This window comes from Triturus cristatus, chromosome 6 (genome assembly GCF_964204655.1).
Source record: "Triturus cristatus chromosome 6, aTriCri1.1, whole genome shotgun sequence".
Lineage (NCBI taxonomy): Eukaryota > Metazoa > Chordata > Amphibia > Caudata > Salamandridae > Triturus > Triturus cristatus.
Window position 1 is genome coordinate 1,210,876,273 of NC_140589.1, and position 21,546 is coordinate 1,210,897,818.

At 41.7% G+C, this 21,546-nt stretch overlaps 1 protein-coding gene across 2 annotated transcripts in view; it reads left to right on the top strand.

Annotated features, from left to right (window-relative positions):
• Positions 1–21,546, top strand: part of MERTK (MER proto-oncogene, tyrosine kinase) — a 374,986-nt gene that overhangs the window by 95,781 nt on the left and 257,659 nt on the right. The window lies entirely within an intron of this gene.

A 21,546-nucleotide genomic window follows, 5' to 3' on the forward strand; every position in this document is an offset into this window, starting at 1 on the left:
GAATTACTGAAGAAATCGGTGACACATTGCTGGACAATTTAGTGGACTCTAATATGGTCTACCACTGTGGTTCCCAAATATATTTACAATCTCAACACTTCTTAAGACCCTGAGATATGGGATGATAATGAAAATGACCATCCCAACAGATTGCTCTTCCTTTAACCATTCCAGCTCATGACCACCAGTATATAGAAAGTCTTAGAATGGACCACCCTGTGCAGTAACCTGCTAAGCAGACTGCAGTGCAGTAACCAGCTAAGCAGACTGTATCACAAGAAATACCATAAATGGACCTGCTCAAAGCTACAAGCATACAGGAAACCAAAAAACTGCGCAACTGTCTCACACTTCATCTTCCACCACACTGCTATGCTCTGCGTCCCATAAGACCAGGACTGCTCCTCGATGGTGGTCACCCACGCCAGGGAAACCTTTCCCAACTAGGATCAAAACGAAGATAACATCCCTCCAACCACACACCCTACACGGTGTAGTGTGCTAGCATGTAGGGCAGTGCTTCATCGGTAGTAAGCAATATATAATGTTGCAATATAATACAATTAACACAAGTAATATTATAATGATAAATGTTATCATTTCAGTTATAAACTTTTTATAGGAAGATTACATTTAGTGAGGAATTAATCTAGCAAAAGCACAGAACATTTGACTGATTGTGTTAGGCCCCTCACTTAGTCATGCCTCAAACAATGGTTCTTAATTACTTATACTGCTTAGGCCACGCCCGCAGTAAATAATGTTTAACACTTGAGCTCCCTTCCCTCTTTTATTATCCAGCTTAAAGCACTGTATGAGATGGCAAATGAGTTCCCATCTTCATGAAGGTGCCACAGTTTCAACTTCCCAACCTTGATTTCATCCAGGCTGACTCCCAACTGCAAGAACCCCCCCTGCTGGTTTAATGCTGGTGTGGCCCAACTACACATATTAACAGCGTGATAATGTCCCCTTCTTGGAAGCAATAGAATTTGTTGAAAGATAATTGTAGCCACTTCACTGAGGCATAACTAGAAGATACTCGTTTTGTGGTCCACACTGTATCAAATGTAGCAATGTTCTTAAAGAGTAGGCACTTAACTCCAGTCTGATATTTCAGTCATTCCATACAACTGCTGGGGAAGTCTGTGTGAGGGTATGTCTGTTGCACATTTCACATATGAATATGTTTTACACCTACATGATTGTGTGAATTTCAAAATTTCAATTTATGCTATTGAGTTTAACATACAAGTTTGTGTGATTTTTACTCCGAGGAGACTAAGTAGAAAGCATCTCACCAAAAGACATTGTCACCTTGAACAAAGACATTTTCTCTTGAAATCAGTTTACTGCTGGTGACTTATATTATGCGAAAAGCTACTTAAGTAAACAGTGAAATGTATTTCGCCACATATGCATACTTTTCTGAAAATTACATAGACTTCTTATAAGAATTCACACATTTTGCACACCTCTAGTCACAGGTTTCAAACTTTGTAAAACAGCAAAGCTGGTTAACGCACCTGATACACTTGGGTATATGATGGCTGTGTCTACATGTGTGTTATCTTCATATCACAAGTTCTAATCCTGGCTAAATGTGTTTGTGTGTACATGTATGCTTGAGTGTGTGCTTGAATTTTATATATTTAAGTTTGTGGCAGATGTAGCTGCCCATATTTCCTAGGTTGATTAATAAAGGCCACTGCTGTTGTTTGAAAAGTTAGCATCCATTACTCAGAGCTCCAAGAAAGAGCCAAATTGTTAGTGTGCATTAGAGAGACCACAATTATAAATAAAAGAAAAAAAGAAAGCATAGATTAATTTAAAAAATAAAAGTATGTAATTAATATGGAGTTGCATGAGACAGATAATGCCTGGGCTGAGTATGAACAAGAAAACACTCCAAAGTGGCTTATGACCATACATTCTGAACACCGCGCAATCCCCTCTCTTTTCCAGCTTCGATGAGAAGACCATAACTTTGTACTTCCCTTTCAGGCAACGCTGCAAGTACACAGGTAGCTGCGCCTTATTTCTCTGCTAAAGCAGGGGGAAAAAAATTTAAAATCTGCCACGCTCAAAAATATTGCCCCTGCCGATCTCCTCAGTCAACACTCCTCCTCCACCAATAACTTAAAACATTTTGCTAACACTACTCACAAGATGCACTGAAAGTGCTTCTGTTATGTTTACCAGCTACCATGGGTTTTAAAAAGAGAGCATGTGAAGTAAAGTCATGTTTTGCCATTATCATTTCCGATAAAAGCAAAAAGAACAAGTGAGAGACAGAATGCTGGACAAATCAAACATTCACCCCTAGTCACAGATCTGGGTTCAATCCATCATGTGTTTGCTCACCACGCCACCCCAGTTTGGCACCCAGTCATATGCAAATCAGTTTTGACCCTGCTCCCCATGGGAACAGTCCAGCCCTAACTGATAAGCCAGTCCTTTCTGGACCAGAAACAAGCTTCCTGGGACTGGTTTTGGGGTATCACAACTCACCAGCAGGACAATCTTGAATCCAGTGGCACAGTGAGCTTGGGACCCACGTCTGGGCACACCCTTCCCACTTAGGAGGGCCAAAGCAAAGAAGAACAAATGATGGACAGAAGGCTGAACAAATCAAACTTTCACCCCAGTCACAGAGTTGGGTTAATTCCATTGTGTTTTTCCCCACCACACCACCCCAGTTTGAACCAAGCCATATGCAAATAATATCTTGACCCTGCTCCCCATGGGATAGTCCAGCCCGAACTGCCAAGCCAGGTCCTTCCTTTACCAGAAACAAGCACACTGGGGGTGAATGTTTGTCACTTGTCAGCATTCCGTCCATCAATTGTTCTTTTTGCATTTGTCGCCCTATGTGGGAAGGGTATGCCCAGGCGGGGGTCCCGTGCTCAACATGCCACTGGAGTCAAGCTGGCCTGGCTGAAGAGGGGTGCTATCCCAAAAATGGTCCCAGGAGGCTTGTTTCCAGTCAAGGGAGGAACTGGCCTGGCAGATTTGGCTGGACAGTTTCCACAGGGAGCAGGGTCCATTGATTGCATATTGCTGTGTCTAAAGTGGAATGGAATGGTGTGCACAAGAAACATGGATTTAGGCCTAGATCTTTGTTCTGGGAATGAATGCTTGCCATTGTTTAGCATTCCATCCATCAATTGTTATTTTTGCATTAGCATTCCTGATGGCATATTAACCCTCAGTTTAGACTTAACAGTCTATTCTTCCAGGTATGGTCGGCCAGATCTCGGGAGCAATAAGATGATCTGTGTCTCCACGATCACATGTAGTGAAAGTGGGCAATGCTTCATGGCTTCAGTGTGATGCAGTGGGCAGCACCAAAGGGGTCAAAGGGGAATTCTAGCAGTGAGTGGCACAAGCTGGGGCTTGCCAAGTAAAAAAAAAACTGTGGACACTGGCACTTACTAGGTTTCACCTGAGACAGCACTCATGCCCTGTCTGTAAAAGCTTTAATTTAAAAAAACAAAAACCTAGCTTAAAACCGGCTTAGAGCCGGCCCATTACTTTCCTGTACTTACTATTGGTTGACTACTTGCAATCTGTGAGAACAATTGGATTTAGATGATTAACAGTGTAATAAATGATTTGAACATTGCTGTAAAATGGTCCACACCAGCAACATTATAGTAAAGCTCCTAGTTTTCATCTGAACTTACTTATTGTTCGCATCTCTCTAATTAAGCATTATATTTCAGTGAATGATGTCTGTATCAGATAAATTATGAATTTATATTCTACAACTGAGTATTGTAGGCTAAGTTTAGGAAAGTATCTAATTGTGTTTCTTATTGTGAAGTATCTATGTGGTCCTTGTCACCTGTTTGTATAATTGATTCTTACATTCCGTTAATTAACCACTTGGTGACCACTTTATTTCTTCATTGTAGTATGATACATAGGACTTTTTCACCATTGGCATGGAACCGTATGGTCCTAAGTGTTTGATTTATGACTTTTTTTCACTATTCTTTGCATCATTGTATTTTATTCTTTGTTAAGAGGGCCACCATAGATACGCATTGATCATTTATGTGACACATTGGCCAATCATACAGTGTTTCAGAGCAAGAGGGCCTGTATAATTAACTGTATTATTATTTGTTTACTCTTTTTAGATGTATAATATGTTTACCTTGCAAATATTCTGTGTATCAAGATACTGTACTCCTTCTCAAGATGGTCGCCTTCATTAGGCATCATATGTTTGTACATTTTAATGGCTGTATCAGGTACTATCTGTAATCAAGGATGTTCAAGATAATGTAGGTTCCTATAAACTTAGCTGTGATTTAATTTTCATTAAGTTTCTAAACCCTCATGGCTGCCATACTAGATGGTTGAGAGTTTTTATCTTGAAGTCTTAGTTACAAGACCACGCAATGGTTTACTTTTCTATAAGAAGTCTTAAGAAAAGAGGCGCAGAATCTAACAATACATTCGCAGATTACTTTAACCCCTTCTGTGCCACGCCCTTTCCCCCTCCTGTGCCGGGCGTTTTATTAGTGGGTGGGGTTCATGACGAGATAGTCTCGTCATGGGCACAGCGCGACCGTTCTCCATGACGAGAATATCTCGTCATGGGCACTGAAGAGGTTAACCTTGTCTAGAGGGTTTGCTTGGTATGGTGCTCAAGTATTTTGTAAGGTGTTTCTTTCCTATACATCCGCCATGTGTGACAGTTCAGTTGGTTCAAGTAGAATTTGGCACCCTTTTTCGAGGTTTAAGAGCTGCAGAACGCTTCTTACTTAGTATTGCCAAAGTTGTGTTGGAATGTCGGTTGCTTCCTGTTGAATAAATCATTGGCGGTGAGTGGATCATTAAGTTCTCGCTTTTGCACTGATTTCATTATTGCACCAGACTCATGACAGTTATTTTCCCAGCTTGCTTTAATTCATTCCCCAAAAACAAGCCCTGTCCTTGCTACCTGAGTGTTGCTTTTCAAGTTGAATTGTTTGATTAGTTTGCATCTGTTTCATTCGGTATAGGTGAGTGGACCACTTGAGTCCTAATTTAAAATTTCCTCCAAGGTCTGTCTTTAAATTGACTTATTTTGTCACTTATCCATATTTGTAGCTCATTCATTGATAATTCCAAGCAATACACTTACAACTTTATGTGAGTATTGATTTTCACCTTCGATCCGGATACTTGATTTTTTTCCCTCTACAAACTAAGAATTGTTCTTACCTGCTACTCTCATACAATCCAGCTCAATTGATTGACACTGTTATATTTGTAATTCTATGATTTTTTTGAGCCAGCACTTTAGAGTACAGCCTCCCTTTCTGTTTGGAGTGGGAGTGGGACATGTGTGAGTTTCACTACTGCTATGTCACGAACACCTTTGTAATGTACTGGCGTACCATCGGGAATATTTTATTGTTTTTTTTCCCAATAGGTTTAATTATTCTTTTGAGCTAAACTTAATTTCCCTTTAACCGTCACGGTCTTGAAGATGGTCCTCGTACTGCTGACAATAGAGACCGAAACATCAATGCTGATTTCACTTCTTTCACATAACTTTTTGGCTCTTCTTCTTCGAAGAGTGGACTTCACATACATTGATCTATAGTCCTGCAACATCTATATGTACATGATAAATGTATGACAGCATTCGATTATTTTGCATCCTTTGTCGTATGGAAAAAATATAGATATTTTTAACAACTCTATTGTTGTGTCTACCTGATCCATCATTTATTGATTCCTCTAATTATTCCTCACAGATGTGCGTCTTGTGCTTGATGCCATTTTAGGACAGACAATCTATTTTTATTCTTAGATTATATGTTTAAATTATTCCCTTCATGGCCAATTACCTTTACTGCACTGCGGTATTCCAGAGAGTCATTCTTCTCCTTCCTTATTAAACCGGAGTGTCATCATTGTATTGGCATATTTTGCTTTAAATATTGGCCATTGCCCTCGTAGTACAGAATTTTTGATTGCTGAGCTCCCCATGGCAAAGCTGTTCCCAGGAATATTATTCTCTGCATTTTATTTCAATTGGAATCTCTTTCTGATGAGCATTGTTTCCTACGACAAGGGTGTTCCTGCAATTTTGTTGTAGCACAATATGTCCATTACAATTGGCCTCTTAACTTACCTATGTCCTTTGGGATATTGTATCATAAATGGTAAATCCAGTCAGATTCTTTGAAATGAAGATCATAACCAACATTAAGGCATTCAGCTGCAGCTCTCTCAAAAGAAGATGACATTTCTAAGGGGACAGAAGAAAACTGGTACCTGGCTAATACTCTCTATGTGCTAATAGCACTACTTACCCTGGATTCAGTCGATAACACTAGTTATGACACTCTCTTGTGCTCTAGCCTAAAGAACAGGAGCGTGGGTCAGACAAGAGACATGACCTAGTGATGTTGACTAGTTCCACTGTCATTAATCCTACATTTGAACAGTAGAATTTTAGAAGTTCCTTTCAAGATTTCAGATTGACTAGGATTAGGTGAATGTGCTGGTACTCAGTGGACCCACACGTGAACGACGTCATCTCACACGCTCTTGGCTTTTGTCTTTGGCGTCATCGCTTTTGTCAACTTAACCCCCCACCATCTCCCACCTTCCAAAGCAACTCCACCCTCTTTCATCGTAAAAAAAAGATAAACGTAACACAAGACCCATTTCTCTTGTTTGGAAAACTTGTGAACGCATAAAAACTGGTACATCTAGGAGTGTTAAATGCTATTATAACAAGCATTGGCATAGCCAATAGGTCTCGCTTTTGGGACCTTATAAGTGTTTAACTATGCAACAGTTGCATAACTAAATACATATAAGGTCCCAAAATCGAGACCTATTGGCTATGCCAATGCTTGTTATATGTGCAAACCCTATATAAATAAAAGCATAAGACCACGTGTAACAGTGGCAGTCTCCTGGGATGGTTTCAAACACAACAAGCATTGGACGCGCGAGACGCGATGGTGGGGGGGTGGGGGAGAAAAGCGCAAGTTCTGATAAACTGGTGTGAAATGGCAGCAGGGAAGGGGCGGAGAGGGGCTACGAGGGAGAGCGACGTAAAGCCATATGGCTGCTTTGCGCACGTGCACGCCTCGTGCACTGTAGCTCTATGCCAGGGGAAGCACTTTCAAAAACCCACTTACAAAATGTCTCAAAGAGACAGCTTTCGCTGTCTCAGCGAGACCTAAAAATGACGGCTTCTATGCCCACTCTTTTGCAAGGTCTCGCGTAAATTTCTAGGATATATGAATCATTTTGTTTCTGCTCATGAATATAATATTTTTGTAGATATTATTAAAACAACATACCTCGCACTTTGAACGCCATTATTTTCTAGTTATTTGAGTGCCACATCACACCCTACAGATACAGTTTAGTAGTAAATAGATAATTTATACTCAAACGTTTTCCTTACAGCATACCAGTATTTAATTCACTTTTTATTACTGTTGAATAAATGGAAAATAAGTTTTGATAATTCTTTGCTACTCCGTCAATGATTGTAAAAGTAGTTATGGAGTCTGATGGTAATCATAATAACTTACTTTTTTATGAAGCACTACATGCCACACTTCTCCCCTTAAAAAGTCTGCTTCTGCCTAGAAGTCTCTAGTCTAGCAACAGTAAGCACATTTCAGTCCGTCTCTTTGCAACTTGCTTAATTCTAGTGAGGCATTATCTTCGGGTTGATTCTCTGAAGTTTATCCAAAAGCCAGACGTCTATGCATCATAGAATTCTGGCTTTGATTTACAGCCTCCAGACTCTTTGGGAAGTTACAAAAATCCCCAGAAGAACTCATTGGTTCTATGCAAGCTGTATATTTTCACAGAAGCTGTTTCTCAGCTAAACTTACTCCTACAAAGTAGACAGACTCAAGGAGAAAGTTTATTGCCTTTGTGCAGTTAAACAAAGTAATTTTTTCTTCTCACAGATAAACTGTTTTTCCCTTTGGAGAAACTTCTTTCCCATCCTAGAAGCACTCTTGCCTTTTTAGGTCGAGCCTGTGACAGCACATGCGCTGTTCTGGTGAAGACTTTATGTAAGAGCTTTTCAAATCTCACCTCACACTCGCACACGCTCGTGCCTGTGCTTTTTTTTTGTTCCAGGCTATTGGCCTTTTGCATGCGTCTTTTCAACAAAGACAGCATGCAATTGGCCAAAGGCGGGTGCATTGCTCCGCCCATGGCCTATTGGTTGTGGTTACCTGCGCGGGCGGCATTTGTTTTGAATTATCGTGCACAGATGCACAATAATTCAAAACACATGGCTCGGTGTGACGTGCGTGCACCATTCGTTTTTTTTTTTTTACTTTCAGCACGTCACTCGCGGGACCCCTCTGTCCAGGCTGTGTCTGGCCAGGAGAGCTGTGCTTTGTTGGTGTAACGCGGCTAAACTTTGTTTTGTTTCGCCACTGGAGAAACTGAAACTGGAGCTGTGTTCGCATTGATTGGAACGGGTTACAATAACAAATAATGTGCCTCGGAGGAAGCCACGACAGCAGTGTCTCCTGTTCCAGTTTACACCGTGAACTTCCTCGGCCAAGTCCCTCTGCTCTCCTTACTCGGACTCGAAGGGAGCCGAGCATTTTACCTGTGTCGAGCTAGATTTGGGTCAGCTGCCCAGGACAATTGTTTTTGCAAAAATACTCATTTGAGGATTACAGCAGTCTGCGTGCCACCGCCACCGCTTCCTGCAAGCTGCATGTGCAACAAGCTCTTCTAGCTGACCTTGCTGGCAGAGCTGGTTATCTCAGTACGTCTAGTTCACAAGGTGCCCCCTCACTCCCAGATGAGGGCGAGGCGGCTCACGCTCACTAGGCTTCTTGCTCTTCAACTATGAGGCAGCGCATTATTCAGCAAGCGCAAGTCCCGAGGAGGAGGCGGGTGATGCAAGCCTCCCTGGCCTCTGAACATGTTGAAACTTAACATTTAAACAAACCCGCATCACATAACGGCCCGGTTTACATGGCGACAGAAGCCGGGCTGGGCTGATAGGGCTTGGTTACATTCAGACATCTGCCGCGTGCGCCAACTGTTGGCAAATACAGAGCACAAAATGACCATATGTGGGCAAGGCAAGCGAGGGCTTGCACGCGGACGGCACTGGCACAACCCACACCTGCTTCGTAAAGCAGACTCTGGAACCTGTGAGTCTAACACACGCATGCACACACACATGCACGCACACACACACACACACACACACACACAACCACAGGTGTTGGTGGTTGGTTGAGTTACGCTATATATTGCGCACGTCAAGCTATGCCGTGTATTCGTTACAGAAGAAAAGTGGATGCATAAAAGACAGCAGAGCGCGAAGGGGCGAAGCCATGACCCACTTCTTCAAAGCAGAACTTAACCATGCGCACAGATCAAGTATTGTCAATAAACTAATTCATAGTGATGTATGGTAGCCACAAAGCTGCTACTAAGCGAGGAAATTAATGGCGGATCTAATTATCAAAAATAATGTATCTAAAACCTAAAGACGACTCCTCTCCATGTAAATACAATTCAGGTAGACCATCATTGAAAAAATAAGATTTTAATTTTAATCCACGTAGTCTAGACACTGCAGCTACACCTAGCATAAAGATATCCATTTTTCAACTTAAACACCCTCATGTGAGGTAGCACTAAAGTAAAGCAGCCTTTTGAGACAGGTCACTACTGACGTCACTGACCTGTATGTACAACTAATCTCGCCTTTGGGAACTTGTAAGTAAAAAAAAACCAGAAGTATAAGACTTCTCTTTACATTTACTTCGTATTTAAACTGCAGTAAATGTAAACATGAAGTCTTACACTTCAGTTTTTTTATTTTTTTACTTACAATGTCCCAAAGGCGAGACCTATTGGCTATGCCAGTGCTTGTTTACATTTGTGGTCCCTGGATGGTGAAATACCTGTAAAATGTCTGTGAATTGTTCAAACATATTAGCTTGCTTTTCTTCACTGCATTTCACATGACCAAATCCACATCCCCAGACACCCACCATATCCCGCCTCCAACCTAACATTTAGTAGATAGATAAAGCGTCCATAATACAAGCATCATCGCAGATTGTCTGTGATACTCCAGTGTGTCTGTCATGAGTTAATTTGCCCAGATTATCAAGATCTGGGTGTCTGTGCACACAGATTGAATTTGAAATTGTATGTAGGGAATCTCAATTTATTACAGTATCATAGCCAAAATATCAAGGACCGAAAGTATGATTTACCATACTTAACCTTAAGTAAGTCATCACTGTAGGCAGCTGTGGCTTTTAGAATAATACATTAATATTTATATTTACCAACATACCTCTTTCACATGTCCTCAGTATTTCGCCCCTCAATATTTTGACTATGGCCAGTTGCGTAGCAATGGAGAGGGCTGGGGTGGAGGGCGGCCCGTCCCAGGTGGCACGTGTTTTGGGGGCAGTGGCCTTCCCCCCCTCTTACCAGGAACCACCACGGGCGGCAAAAGGTCTAGCTACACCACTGGGTATGGCTTTGTGGTAAATTGATATTCCCAACTCGAGATTCCAGAGGTGGCTTGTTTGCTGGTTTGAGCTTTCCTGAGGTGCAGAAAGAAGTTTGTGAATGGGGCCCTTGAGGACCAAAGGTCATGTAACTGAACACTAGAAGAACAAGCATTGGCATAGCCAATAGGTCTCGCCTTTGGGACCTTATAAGTGTTTGGTTAACTAGCACAATATCCTTAGTGCAACAACATCAATGGTTGCATGGCTAAACACTTATAATGTCCCAAAGGCGGTACCTATTGGCTATGCCAATGCTTGTTTTACTTGCAATTTATAACGTAAAGTTCTAATATAGAACAGTGAGGTATTAACTTTCATCATAGAACTGCATACACACTGCAAAGTATACATTAGAGCATAGATTAATGTTGCAAAAAAGGTTAATTTGGGTAGAAATCGATTCTTATTATTTAAGAAAACTCCCAACTATGCTGTTTCTTTTTCGACTCTTCTCCACACCAGGCACTCCTAAACTATACGACCTACCAGTATGGATGACATGTGTGTGTGTGATGCAAAGCGCTCTGACATCCTTTACTGGTAAGAGTGGCACTATATAACTAATTCAATGCATCTGAGAGAGAGTAGTTATGGAGACTTGGTCACTGTTAAAGGGTGCTAGTGAGAGAATCCGTGGTGGAGGTGGTCGTTGGGGAGGGGGGGGCGCCAACTAACATTGTCGCACTGGGCGCCACCAGCGCTGAAGCCGGCCCTGTTAGAGACTAATGAACGCCTCAAACATCCAGTCCAAGAGAGCGGGGACAAGTTGGCTGATTGCCAGAGTCTCTTAATTGCTCACAGAAAGAAATGAATCAAAGGCACCGAATTGATAGGATAGTCCACTCTTGGACACTTTCTATCGGGAAGTTAGAGTTCACCCGTGTCAAGCATGCCTGACCCAAGGGCCAGTTGGAAGAGCGAGGGAGGATCGTTGTTCTTAAATGAGGTGGTGAACCATGCACGAAGTGTCCATTGTAGTTACTGCTTTATGATCACAGACTGGACCCGGAAACGAAGGCGCGAGGGAGCAGGTCACGCGAGACCACAGAGGAGAAGAGATGATCCTGGCATGGATGGTTCACAGTCTGGTAGTCTCTTGTGATTCTGCTGATGTCCTGAAAAAAGTAGATTTCTCCTTCCATCTTCTAGGGTCTGACACTTGGAAAGTGGCCTGTGCAATAAATCATCTTGTCACTGCCTCCCTCGGAGGGAAGCAGGCCTGGGAGATTTGAGAGCGCCTGGAGCACGAGGAAGCAACCAGCATCTGCTGGAGTCAAACACCGTCTCTAGCATCATGAAGCGCAGAACTGCTGAAAGGAGTGCCCGGTGCTTGATGAAAGGGGGTTCACGTGGGTGGGAAGTGTGCCATCACCGCCCACGAGTCACATTTCTGGAGAGGAAGAAGGGCAGGACCAGTAAAGAGATAGGTTCGAGCGAATATGAACAAAGGTGAAAGAGAGAAAAAATAGACCGACGAAAGAGTGAATGAAGAAAGCCCCCTGTCTGAAAGATAAAGGTAGGCCGGTGAGCTGAGAGAGAGAGAGAGAGAGAGAGAGAGAGAGAGAGAGGGAGGGATGAAGAGGTGAACTGACAGAGGACATGAGGGAGAAACAGATAAAGGGATAGAGGAAGGGGGAGGAATTAATGACGAATGGACGGAACAGAGGAAGGAATGAACGCAGGTAGAAAGGGAAATAAGGGACAAAAGAATGAACAAAGGGAGAAAAAAGAGGAGGAGGAGGAAGGAAATAAAGACAGATGGTAGAAAGGAGATAAGGAATGAGGAAAGGAATAAATGGAGGGAAAATGAAACCAGCATTGGCATAGCCAATAGGTCTCGCCTTTGGGACCTTATAAGTATTTAGCCATGCAACAGTTGCATAACTAAATACTTATAAGGTCCCAAAAGCGAGACCTATTGGCTATGCCACGGAAGTGATCGCTATCGCGATCAAACATCAAAGCGGCCGCATGGCCGTGAAAGTAATCGCGGTAAAGCGCGGCGCACGCGCCCGCGCACATGCACTGTAGCTCTAGGCTGGCCTGGTAGCACTTTTTGGAGCCCTCTCAATAAGTCTCGCCAGACCAGTGCATGCGCTGGGTCAGGCGAGACCTAAAAATGGAACAAAAGAATCAATGGAGTAAGGAAGATAGGCGGGGATGCAGAAAGTGAGCAAGGACGCAAAGGAGGGGGTACGGCTGAACAAGGAAGTCATGCGGATACCAATAATATGTATACAATAATACTAAGAGAACGAAGAAACAGAAGGAGGAGGGAAAAGTGGGGTGGATGGAATGAAGGAGTGACGCCTTTATAGCCCAGAGACACCACCCGGCGAGAAACACTGAAATGTGCTTTATCCGTCAAATTGTGTCACTAAGTGTCACAGCCATATGGCATGCTCGAGGCTGCAGATGCCACTGTCATTTAAACAAGCCCGGGAGTGGTGCGCGCGCGCGCTGTAAGGAATCAGGCTGATGCAGCTGCCATCGAAACTTGATCCAGAACAGATGGCACCCCGCGCGCTCCCGAGATCCCTAGGCCATGGGAGTGCAAGTTTTGAGGAGAGGAGGGACAAGCACCCGTCTTTGGCCATTTGCGTGCTTTCAATTATTGAAAGCCACACGCAAAGGCCAATGGGATGTGTGGGAGGAGGCACACCCATACCAAGAAGGCTCTTGGAAATCTGAAGTGATTCCAAGACCCCTCTCCTAGAGCAGTGCTTTTGCGAGCTGAGCTCTAAGCGAGACCTAAAAATGACTTGAACAAAATCAAAATGTCAATAGGGAGAAAGCAAAATGATTAAGATAGAGTTGCCGCTAAACTTAGCGTTAATCATTAATCAGAGTTGTAAAGTAAAATGTTGGGATTCCCTGCAAAATCTGGTGAGAGAGCCCTGAGGTTTCTGCATCGCTCTGGTATATGTAAATCTTTGGCTGAATGAAGACTCTCAGATATTTTGGAGGTTGCCCATGCACAGCAGTGGCCTGTGCTACACTACTCCTATTAGTGTAAAATAGAGCAGGCATCCTCTCCTATACTATTTAGGCTCAGGGAACACACATAAATAGTTTAAAGCTTTGCCACTGAATCTTGTAATGCTTTTAACGGAGTTCTAGTCACAAATGAGAATGTTGTGTTTGGGTGTTACCAGAACACAAAAGTTTTGAGGAATGAGAGGACTTCATGCAGTGTGCAGAATATTCTGGTAATTGAGATGGCCTACAGCCTTTTACTCAGCGAAGGAAAAGAGTTCATTTGTTCCTTTATTTGGTAGTCAGAGCTTTGTAGGGATCTCTCAGAACTCTACAGACTCCAGAGCTCCCTCTTATAAAGTTTACAGTATCAGTGCACTTTTGGGATGCAGCTGTCTCACTAGGATTGAAGCCTGTGACATTCAGGCTACACCCAAATCTCTGCAGTAGTTGCATTAACCCACTTACTTACTAATTTTAATTGGAATTGAAACTTTGACTTGTAGTTTACTCTTAAATGGCTGCAACTGGGGCAATAATCCACTAACCTTCTGCACTATATCTCGAACCCATGGCAAATATGTTACAGACAAAGCTCTATATTCACTCACTGAGCTTACCAAATGATATCCGAGTCTCACAGTCTATACACATCTCTGCAGGTAGTGCATTAACCCTCACTTCTCTCACTATTTAGAATGTGTGACCTGTAAGTTGGACATTGATCTTCACAGTTGGTATATTACCACACTGAACTAGCTCACAAAGGTAAGAACAAGTGAACTATGCAGCAGGCACATTTATCCCACGTGTTGTTTTTGGTTACATTGTAATCTAAAAAATGAGGAGCCTTTTTATTTTTCTGCAATTTTTCTTGATATAGTCATTAGGTTTACTTTCTCATCTACTTTACCCCTCCTTCCTTTTTTGTGATCTTTTGTTTTCTTAGTGCCACACCCCACTGCCAGGTCTAACTACAGACAGCTCTAGCTTTTTCAAAGACCTCATGTCATCAATTCTTCAAAAAAGAATGACAACAATTACAGAGACAGAGTGGGCATTGGATGCATCCTCTCTAGCCATTGGATGTCATGTATTTTTTTGATCGTTTGTTATTAATTGAATGGGTGGTCCCTCAAGGCTATGGCTTAGCGCTGATGGTTTAATTGTCCCGTTTCTATTCCTATTAGCTGTTGGTGAAGGGACTGAAGTAATCCTTTTGTCGTGCAGGAGCCAGTGTGTGCTAATTTATGCATTTACCTTGCTGTCACAAAATTTCAATTCCTGGTTTATGTCACTCATTTTCCTAAGTTTTTGCTGTTTGAATGTTTTAACCTGTTATGAAGTCACAGTACTAGTCAATAGTCACCCTTGCACATTCATTTGTTACAAACTGCTGGCATTATAGCATATTGAATTTGCAGCCTTTTTGTCAATAAAATACAGATGTCCACGCACATATAGCTTTTTTGAAAGATACAACAAAAATACTGCCCTTGGTCAAACGTATCTACTATGCAGTATTTTGCTGGTATGCCTTTTATGTTCACCAATTACTTTGCAAACTTCATCTGCTGAATCTGCTGACTAATTTTAATAGCATGCTTCTTTGAGGGTACAGCCATATTCTTCAAATGCAGTTTGTTCAGGAAAGGGTAAAAGGTGTAGCTTCCATGTTGTTGTATCCCCTGATATTGGATTTTTCGTTCCAGTACAGCTTGGAGCAGCAAACACAAAGTTGACAAAAAATGACCAAACACTTCCTCTAACATGCCATGTTGTTATTCTAAAGTATATGCATTTGTACAGCACAGACCCACTGTTTGTGTGGTTCCAAAATCAGGTTGCCCTTTACAATTCAGGAATTTCTGTTGATCTCTGCCAAATTGGTCTGTTGATATTGCATTTGGTTGTGGTTTGTATTGTTCGGGTACAGGCCATATTGTGATCTGGTGAGTTGGAAGAGATGTATATTGGCATATGGCCAGAATATGAGAGAGGAAATGAAGGAGGACTGGGGAGAAGGTATTTGTACAATCTGGAGAACCGTAAGCTTACAGATGTTTTACCTGGTTACTGATAATGTTTTCTGGATTTCTTGCCAGAACACAACCCAGAAATGGTTTTATAGACCCTCTGTCAATAAAGACTTAGTCAGTATGCCAACCAAAGACAGAAAACCATGGGATGCAACTACTCAGCAATCTGATAACCATCAAGGTAATCAATGAATCAATCAAGTAGTACTCGTATTGCATGGCTTATCACCCTAGAGGGTATCCAGGTGCAGTGCTGCAGGTATCAGTTGAAGAGCCAGATCTTGAGTCCCTTCATTAAGTGGGTCAGCGAGGGTTTGGAGGTAAAGGGGGAGGGCGTTCCAGGCTTTGCCAGCGAGGTTGGAGAAAGAGGGTCCCCTGGAGCAGCAGCAGCAGATACGTGGTATCTGTGCAAAGGTGAGGTGTTCGGAACGGAGATTTCTGGTAGGTCGGTGGAAATGCAGGCAGTAGTTTATGTAGGCAGTTCCTTGGTCATGGAGTGCTTTGTAGGCGTGGGTCAGAAACTTGAAATGGCATTTCTTCTGGACGGGGAGCCAGAGGAGGTCCTTAAGGTGCTGGGTGATGTATGTCCTCTGGGAAAGGTTGAGGATCAGTCAGGCAGCTGCGTTCTGGGTCTTCTGGAGTCTTTGCATGAGTTCAGTGGTGGTACCTGCTTAAAGTATGTTGCTGTAATCTAGTTGGCTGGTGATATGAGCCTGCATTATCATTTTCCTGGTGCTGATGGGAAGCCCACTGAAGACTTTTCAGAGCATGCGGGGCGTGTGGAAGCAGGCTGAAGAAACAACATTGATCTGACATTTCATTGAGAATTTGCTGTCCAGGATGATGCTGAGGTTACAGGTTTGGTCTTTCGGCATAGGGATGGATCCAAGCTCTGCCGGCCACCAGGAGTTGTTGCAGAGGGTGTTGTGTCTGCAGAAGATCAGAACTTCAGTTTTGTCCGAGTGGAACTTTAGGCAGTTATCCTTTATCCAGGCTGAGACATTCTTCATACAGTTGAGGAAGTTATTCTTCACCGAGGTGGGGTCCGTCGAGAGCGAGTAGACGAGCTGGGTATTGTTGACGTAGGAGATGATGTTTATGTTGTGCGATCTGCAGGTAGGAGACATTCATGTGAGATTTCACAGGGACAGTTAGTGAAACACAAACCTTCTTTCATCATGAATAAGCTCAATCAAAAACACTAAGAAACCAGAAATATATTTTCAAGATGTATTAAAATTAAAATCCTTTCCTAGTGCGCATACTATGAATAGTAACTATTAAGAAAATAAACAACATAGTGTTGTTAATACTTGTTAGGAGGCTGAATAATAGAACATATTGAGCATTATGATGTTATCATAAAAACTTTTTATATTGATATCAAGATCTCCAGCCCCACCTTTCTCTTGGCTAACTAAGCTAAACTCAGCACCAAAAGAGGCCTACTTCGAGGTTCAGAGATGGTTCACACCTGCATGACTCTATGAACATGGCTTTTCTTTGCTATGGCAGTCCTTTTGTGTCTGCTAACTGGCAGGTAAGCCAAGTGAAGGCCAGATGTGCATTTTCCATAGCCTTCAGCACAAGAAGGTAAGATGGTGATTAGGGGTATGACCCTCAATCTCGACTCCCTCGTATGTAGCTGCACTCTATCTAAAATGCTCTGTTCTAGTATATATATTCTGACTAAACATGGGTAACATTTTCAAAATGAACAATTCGTAGTAAAGCACTTCTAACCTTTTACCTACATTCTGTGAAACCTTGCTTATTGTGTAAGAACGCTAAGCCAGAATTTGAGATATCAATTGTGATGAACCCTTGTTCATTTTTATAAAAACAATAACTAGTAGAGAGTTCAAAATGTACAGACAAAATATGAGTATATTCAAGCAGGCTGAATGATCACAATACAATCAATAACATTAATAAATGTTCCTTTCTAATTTTAACAAAAAAGTATAGAAACGTAGTGATGGATGGGGCACTTGAATTGATCTCAGTCACTCGTAATAACTCTGGGCCACATTCCAGCCCATCACTATTTTGCACACCATGCCTCCTCAGTTTGGACACAGCCATATGCAAATTAGTCTTGACCCTGCTCCAATGGGAACAGTCCAGACCAAACTGTAAGGCAAGGCCCTCCCTGAACCATAATACAAGCAATGGGCTCACTTTCTTAAAAAAATATTTTAATATCTCTTTCAGAGTGGCAAAGTTTAACAGAAGCTTAGCCATGCTCTGATTTGTAAAGTAGCCTAGTTTGGACCTGAAGAACTTGACAACTTCTGTCCTTAATCCTGCCTCCTATAGCTGGTAAAATTACAAACTCCTGGTGATTGGCTAGCAACTAACTGTGGTGTTGGCAGAACAGCTTTCCAATAGTTTGCCTTCTTTCTGTTGAACACATTTCATGGGCTCGAGCTTGCTTCCTACATATCCTTCTCCAATGATATCAACTGTGGTATCATAACTTTCACCTAATCAATTGAATAGCTACCTGCCATTGCTCAGTAACCTCTTTGAGAGCTTAAGCATGTATGCTGATGACATCCAAATTCAAATCAAAATCTATAACAACTGGGTGATCGTCTACTGGTTATGGAATCCCTTGTAAACATGGAAAACTGGATGTACCATTGCTTTCTCTGTTTTAATGCCTCCAAGACAGAGATAGGATAATTAATACAAGGCATACAGCTGATTCTACCTCAAAAGAGCCTATGCTGGTGAGTTTGTGCTGCTACGTAAAGTATCTTCATTTAGCTACACCTCGAGACATCTCACCTGGGTCATCCTAGCAGTATTTCCACAGGGCCAATTAATCCGTATTCTCCAGTGTTAAACAGACATATGCTAAATTCTACTTAACCATGTAATTCAATGGTTGTGCCACTATTATTCAAGCCCTTGTACCCACAGACTACAAAATACTTAATTAAGGAACTCAAGGGCAGGCAATGAGGGGAAGTGCAGTATGTTTTTAAAAATAACCTTTCATTTGAAACTGGATCCTGTTAGCAATGCCAGGTACCATAAATCGTGTTTCTGTAAAACGTAAAAGCTTGTAAACTGGCCATTATTCTTGCTTTATTTCCTCTATCACTCACACTTGATTTATTTTTTACTTGGACAGAGTTTTGGAAAAAAGGCTTGTATGTCACAACTGTAAACTTAGTTTTGCATCTCTAGTAGAGTTGGTATAGCCCCTCTTATTCTGCTTTCATGAACGGATCATCATTTCATGCCTTTTAAAATTTCTGTATTTCAGGAAAACTATAATCCAAAATCTTCTATGGCTAAACTGTGTCACTAGAACCATCTAGATAGTTAGAAGACTGTGGAAGTGTCCCACATTTTGTTTTAAGTTGTTTAATCAAGCAGTTACAGTTACCCAGATGAGAAAGTCCTATTTGAGAATACATTTTTTAATGTATATTCTTTAAGTACAAAATTGAAAGCAATATAATCCACATACTATACCTGAATACGTTTTGAATGATTAGAAGTATTAAGGCTTACAACCCAGCCACAGCAAAGCATTGTTTTTTTTGTTGTCACTCTCATTTGCAATCTTTGTACTGCTTAGCTCCCATATGTTTCTCTTCCTTTCTAGTTTTAGCTCCTCTCTGGAGCATATACCAAGTACATGTATTCTTCCTCATAAATGGTCTTCCTAGTTACTATGTTTTTTTAAAGCATTTCTGTATTATTCCTGGATGTGCAATATGAATGCTTTGAAAAAATAAATACACATAACAAAATGCACTTTTATTTTGCAGAATTCTTTCAAAAGAAGCACTTTTATTTGACATTGAGCTTTCTTCCTTTCAGAAGATGGGCTTTCATTTTACATTGGGTTTTCTTTACAATTAATTCATGATTCTACATGTCGCGATGTTTTAAGCTTCTTAATTATGTTGCTATCACCCTAACTCGCATCTCTATCAACACTTTAGTTACTTACACCCACAACTCTACTACTCTACGCTACTCCACCTTAAGACACTCCACTTCACTTTACGTCACTCTGCACCCGCCACTCTACACCAATCCACTCTACGCTACTCCAGTCTACTCTATGCCACTCAACTCTATGCCACTCAACACTGTGCCACTCAACTCTATGCCACTCCACTCTGTCACACCACTCCATGCCACTCTGCGCTACTCCACTCCACTCTACACCACTCCATACCACTTTACTCAAGCCATTTTAGGCCACTGTACTCCATTCCACTGTATGCTACTCTGGGCCATTCCACCCACTCTCCTCTAGGCCACTCTAGGCTACTCTACACCACTCCAATCCATTCTACTCCATGCCACTCTACTCTGTCACTCCTCTCTATGCCACTCTACCCTACACCACTCATGCCAATTTACTCCACACGATTTTACACCATTCTATCCTACACTATGCCACTCTTCTCTATGCTACTCGCTCACTCCACACCACCCTACTCCACTCTACACCACTCCACAACATTCTACTCCACTCTATGCCACTCCACACTGCTAACTTTACTTTGCTCCCTGCCACTCTATTCCACAACACTCTACTTCACTCGACAACATTTTACGCCACTCTGATCTACATAACTCTACTCTACGCCACTCTACTCTGCTATAGATCCCCTCTCTGGGGGCCTAAACACTATTATTGAGCACTGTTACTAGTCAGATATCTGCATTTTGTGCTGCATACCTGTTTTGCAAACCTTTTGACATACCTAGATATAAGAAATTGGCATAGAGCAGCCTAGCGCTGAACCCTGGGCCCACTGCTAAGGGTTTTAAGGCAGGGAGTTTAAAATGAATACCTTTCTTAGTTCTGGGTAAAAAATAAAGACTTTGTTTTGATAATTGAACTATCTGTGCTCTCATCGAAAGGCCTTTTCCCAGAAGCATGCCTAATTTTGTGCCTTCATGAGCTGAGGGTGCATTTCGCTCATGCAGCATATCCAGTTGATGAAACATCTATTGTATACTGCAATTTTATAATCAATTGATCATTGTTTTAATGTGAGTAAGAGTCTAGGTGCACCAAACACACTTCCAGATGCTTGTATATTTAATTTGTCTTGTTGAAGCTCTTTTATTCTTTTTATTCCTGACTTTCGGCTAAGTATTGATATCATGGACATGATTTCTCAGTAAGAAAGACTGAAAGCACAAATGGACATGTTCATAGTCTCTGTCCTCTCCTGCTGCTTGTGCAGTGCTGCTACCTGTAAAGCGATTTGGTGTGTTTGGGGGTATTCGCATGCTCTTGTTAGGTCTTGTAGAACTATTAAATAATATAAGAGATGAAGTACTGAATGCTGTACATTATAATGTAAAACCAAGCCCCTAAGGAGTTGCTTGACCTTGTTGAACAATGAGGCGGATGGTATAGGTCATGGAACTTGGAGGTGACTTGTATACTCAAACAGTACAATACTGTGTAGAGAGAGTATTTTATTCCTTATAATACAAGGGCACACCATTAAACTTTTCAACCCTCTTTTAAATCTTTTCTGTCTTACTCCTACCTATGAAAAAAGGTGCTGAAGTCAATATATAAAATAGATGTTATATGTGAAAATAAACATGTCAATATGCAGCTTGTGATTGATGACAAAACACATGCATAGCACTACGATGAAAGTTGCATTCAAAAGGGGCTGTAGTTCATAATGCAGCTAACATGTAAATAGAGTCCTACATTCATGTAATGAAACATATTACCATAAATGATCCCTAATTAGCTAATTACTGAATTTTTAGAAGAAAAAAGGTCAGGTAAATATCTATGTATTCCTTTAATTTTTTTAACAGTAGTTGTAACCCCGTTCCATGACCTGCTTTTTATAACTCTGCTTGCTCTGGCAGGAGGCATTGTGATGTCACAATTCCAGTGTAATAAGTTACTATAATGGTGTAGTGGTCTCGTTTTCTTACTACAGGCAACAAGTGAATCAAAAATAGAATATCAT